The following is a 5,815-nucleotide window of genomic DNA, read 5'->3' as shown; positions in this document are numbered from 1 at the left end:
TCTCTAAATTTTACACCTCACTAGCTTGGGGATTTTAATTCCATCATTATGTCTCAAAATATCAATTTAAAATAGCAAATTGTATTTAGGTCCTTCATCCATAAAATGAGAAAATTGCACTTTAGTCATTATACTTTTCCACTTTATTCAACCTAGCCTTTATCTGGATTTTCCAACTTCACATATCAATATATCTTCATGTCACCCTAAAAAAAACATTTCTTAAATTTCTGTCCTTTTCCTAAAATGATACACTTTTAATCCTCTAACTTTCAAGAATTTACAATTTAATCCTTATCGAATTTCATTATTCGTTGTCCCTCTCTAAATACTTATTTCACATTCAAATTTCAATATACTTATTCTTTCCCGAAATAATGCTTTCTTTTTATTTTGGGAATTTTGGGGGTGTGGTCAAAACTTAAACAAAGAAGATTGTGACAAGGCATGTATTCGCTACTAATAGAATTTAATCTTCGGTTTATAATTGAGGCTGAATATTTGCCGAAGAGACCTAGCACCTCATCACCCACTTCTTTTGGAAATTACATAAATGTTTGGATCGGTAGGATACGAGGTTGTTAGATATTAGGGATGGCAACCAATTTTGGTTTCTCTGAATTTTCATAATTCTTTTAAAATTTATCAGCAAGTTTTAGGTGTAATCATAAGTTACATTATATTTCTAAAAGGAGGCGCGAGTTCCAATTTTGAAAGTGATATTATTAGGAGGGGCAGCCATGAATAGGGGTGCGCATTCAGTCGGTTCAGTTTTTTTTTTATACTAAAAATCGAATTATCTATGTAAATTGAACCAACCTAGGGTTCGGCTCGATTTTCCAATTTTTAGATATATATATATATATATATTTGAGTTGAAAAAAAATTCTAATTGAGGTAATTATAATTTTATTCGCTTTAATTTTTTTCTCTTCAATTTAATATATTGTATTACTTATAATTTTATTTTTATCTCAAATTCATTATAAAATTATTAAAAATTAAATCAAACAATTTTAATGAACTCAAAAATATTTATTTTCTTACATGGCCCATATACAATTTTCGAATTTGGGTTTTAATATTAATGAGTATTGAGTTTTAAATTTTAATGGGTTTATGCTTTTCAGAGTATTAACTTTTCAATTTGGGCTTAACGTTTAAATTTGGATTTGGTGTGTAAATGGGTTATGAACTTATGGCGTTATGAATTATGACCTTAATCGATTTAAAATGTTAACATAAAAAACTAACCGAATAAGCCAATTAAAAACAAGCATGAAAACTGACTAAACTAAAAAAAAATTGTTTTTTTTATTCAGTTCACTTTGGTATTTTTGGCTTAAAATGTTTTTGTACACCTCTAACTCGAACCTCGAATATGAATCGTAAAATAAATATAAATCGTAAAACTAATATGAAAAATAAAAATTAATTGTTTTAAAATTTGAAGTTAATTATTACTAATTTCTTAATCTCGCATGTGCACGAGTTGGTTCTATTTGTAACAAATTGTTATTCTCAATTTTAAATAAAGTATTATTTTTAAAATTTTAGTTTTAAAGACTTGTAATGAAAAAATGAGGAGTTTTTTTTTTTTTTGTGTGTGATTTAAACATCAAATTCGGTATTAATGAAAGAAATGAAAAGACAATATGAAATATTAAAAGCAGAAGGCCTTCTCAAAATAATTAGAAAATGAAAGGACTAAATTTAGAAATTTCCTTCCGTAATAGATATTAAGCGAAATGTTTATTTCCATAAGTTCATTATGGAGAGAGTCCCCAAATCTTGTTCTCTGCTTTGTGTTTTAGAAATATATATATCTTGTTCTCTGCTTTGTGTTTTAGAAATATATATATATATATATATATATATATATATATATATATATAATATTCTTATTTATTGGGTTTTTCAAAAAACATTTTGAAATAATATTATTTTTACTTGTAATTGAATAAAATAACGAACTATTGAATAAAAATTATAAACCCGTCTTATTGGATTTACTCTATTTCTTGAAATGAATGTAAATAATATATAATAAAATTCAAAGATGTAATCATGTGCGTGAATGTAGCAAGTGACTCTATGATAGTAAAATGGAGGTGGTCATAATAATTCTTCCCATCACCAAAAGTGGAAAAATGAAAATAATGTGGAGGCTAATGATAATATTGATGTTGAAATCCAGATTAATAGTTTCATATTATATTTCAATTTTAATTGTTGCACATTTATGGTATGCTTATACGCTTTGTTTAAATTTGAACATATATTTATGAAAAGAAAATATTTGTTTCTGCGTATTTTGTAAATTGATAAATTTTATTTGCAACAAATAAATTAAAAAAATCATATGAATAACAAGTATAAATATCTTGATAAAATCAACAATTAAATTATTAAAATATTAATCATATAAAAATTAAATTTTAATTTTACACTGATTTAAGTGAATCCTTCTCATATATAATATATATTCTTATCACGAAAAAAGTATCGAATTTTTTGGGTTGCTTATGAGAATCTGTCACTCACTGTAAACAAGGCCAAAACTTAACCATAAGGATTGTTACAAAGCGTCTATTCAATTTATAATTGAGGCTGAGATCACAAACAATTCATCACCCACTTCTTTTTTGAAATTCTAAGTTTTTATTATTTATTTAATTTAAAAGTAAAATAGATATTAGTTTTTATTCTAAGGTTTTAATTTTATCTAAATTCATTATTGGCGAAAGTAAAGTAAATTTAAATAGCAAATTCCTAAATTATTTGTAAAATAAAATAATTTTGGAATGGATTTTCATAGGTTTAATATCCGCATCCATTCTAAATCCGATTATAATATTCAAATTCTAATGTTATCAAAATCCCAAATATCTAAACATTTCAAATATTTGTAAACATATGAATCTTCCCTATCATTTGCAATACATAGTGGATACCATCCTAGTTCATTTGTAGCTATGTTTTACTATATCTTAAGCCCTCAAAAACTGCAATAATTTCACACCCTTGTAAAATTTTATATGGTTAAAATTTAGGTTACATATAAAATTGGTATATGAATTTGTTCACTTCTACGAGATTGATACTTATAGTTTATTTTTTGTCACAGATTGATATCCGAATTTTTTTTCCATCCACTATATTGGTATATAAGACTAACGGTGTTAATTTTTTGCTGACATGACAGCGCTGGCCAATTGCACGCCGCCATATGACATGCTCTTATACCTCCTTTTTCTTTTTGTTTATCCCTTTCCTCCTCTTCTTTTTTCTTTTCTTTTGTTCTTTTTCTTTTTCTGGGCTGCTACTACACTTCTTCATTAGACAATGAGCATGGTTTGAATCGTACTCTCATTTAATCTATGAACTTCCCTTATATTATCAAGAGCCTATTTTTCACTTAAATCCATCTATGTGACAAAATCACGAGCCGCGGTTCTAGCCTCATGACGACAGCACTTACATAACATAAAGGCAACATATGCATAATGAAGAACACATCAAAGCTCCCACTTTATTTAAAAATTAAATTCAATAGTTGCAAATAAGACAATAATAGGATCAAAAACAAAATAGGAAATAACTCCTCAATTCCTTCAATAGATCTAAAACAAAATCGCATTATATCCAGGGTTTACTTTTAACATCGACAATGATTGATAAACATAAGATTCATGTATTTTTAAGGTGACCAAATTATAAAAGAAGAAATTTTGGGGGAAGAGGATATTTCGAGACCAACTAAGAAATCCCAACATCAAAACCCCCACATCTAGTCCTTCAATAGTTTCTTTTATCTTCTTCACGCCTTCATCAAGATCGCCAGTGAAGTCTACAACAACTGTCTTGATCTGAATATTGGCATACTTGACGTATTTTTTGAGATTCTTACTAGATCTAAGGGGATAAAAATAGAGTGCATGATAGAAAAAAGAGGGATTTTGGTGGTTATTGGATTGTGAGAAAGTGAGGACAAATTTTGGGGGTTTTTAACCGAAGAAAGATGAAGTGTAAAATTTTGGGGGTTTTTAACCGAAGAAAGATGAAGTGTAGAATTTGACAGAAGAAAGAAAGAAGAAATATGAAGTGTAGAATTTGACAGAAGAAAGAAAGAAGAAATTTTGGTGGTGATTGGATGGTAGAAAGTGAGGTAAAATTTGGGGGGGGGGGGTTTACAAAAGAAAGAAAGAAGAAAGATGAATGTAGAAGCATGCCCAGAAAAAGAAAAATAAGAAAAAAAAAAGAAAAAGGAAAGAGGAAGGAAAATAAAAACAAAAAAAAGGAAAAAGAGGTATAAGAAGATGCCACATGGCAGTGTGTGATTGGCCAGCACTGCCATGTCAGCAAAAAATTAATGCCGTTTGTCTCAAGTACCAATATAGTGGACAGAAAAAAGTTCGGATACCAATATGGGACAAAAAAAATCTAAGTACTAATCTGGGAGAATTGGACAAGTTCGGGTACCAATTTTATATTTAACCTTTAAAATTTTAACAAATTAGACTTTCAATTTAATAAAGTAAGTTTTACTCATAATGTAGTAAAATTTGGAATCAATTTGATATCTCTTTGATATTAATTAAAAATATTATTTTTGATATGTGTTTAATAGATAAAAGTTTATACATTAAATAAATAATTAGAAAATAATATTTTTAATTAATATCAAAGATGTATCAAATTAATTATAAAATAACAATTTACTCAAAATTCAACATGTGTGATCTATGCCAATAAAATATAAATGTAGAGAATGTTTTAAAGAAAATATGAATTGCCAAAGAAGGTATAAAACTTTCTTAGGAAGCTAAAGTTCACTTTATACAGATGCACACCAAAGGAAAACTTAGTGGAAAAACTTATTTCCTCCACTATCCTTCCTTCGGTACCCATGACTAATAACTTTCTCTCTCATCTTAAATGCATGTCCTATCGGCTTTAGAAACTTTTTCCATTTCTGATTAGTCCTCATTAGACCAATTAATTAGTTTAACCAGAGAATAAGGAAATAATATGTCTATCATTCCTATTAGACTAGTGGTTTAGTATTAGGACTTAATATTTTCATTTATCAGTGGGGGCGGTGTATACTCTATCGAAGAGTCCGCCAAAACTCTGAGCTCGCATTAATCAGAACTTCGCTTGAGAGTGCATTCACATGCTTCAAGCACTTAGTAAATTTCTAACCCTTTACTTACTCGGAATTCACCCTATAAGCCTTAGTTCAATCAACAGTACTCAAACACTACACTTCACTGGGCGGGATGTTATAGTGAATATACAGGAAAGAAAAACCACATAGCATGCACAAAAAATAAGTTAAACAAGAGTTTTAAAAAAGTTACTGTTCTGTGAATATATTTGTGTGTGTGTGCGTTTATACTGCTTGAAATATGTTTGCAAACTGCAAAAATGGTAGATAAATTGATAAACTATCAAATACATTAAAGGGTTCGCATGTGTTTGGTGATAAGGGTTCGCAAGTAGCTGGTGATAGGGGTTCACATGTGTCTAATGATAGGGGTTTGTAGGTAGCTGGCGATAGGGGTTCGCATGTGTCTAGTGATAGGGGTTCGCAAATGTCTGGTGATTGGGGTTTGCAGGTAGCTAATGATAGGGGTTCGCGGGTGTTATGTGTATGTTTATGTTTCTAGTATAAATCAATTTTCATTGATATGATTAGAAAAGCATGTTTAGAATTTTTCATATCTTAATTTTATTCCTTGAATTTCAATATGGCAGCTTCAATTTCTTAAGATGGTTTTTTTGGATATTTTGGGAAAAAAATATGATTTAT

The sequence above is a fragment of the Gossypium raimondii genome, chromosome 5 (genome assembly GCF_025698545.1).
Source record: "Gossypium raimondii isolate GPD5lz chromosome 5, ASM2569854v1, whole genome shotgun sequence".
In the NCBI taxonomy this organism is placed as follows: Eukaryota; Viridiplantae; Streptophyta; class Magnoliopsida; order Malvales; family Malvaceae; genus Gossypium; species Gossypium raimondii.
This window is presented reverse-complemented; position numbering follows the sequence as displayed.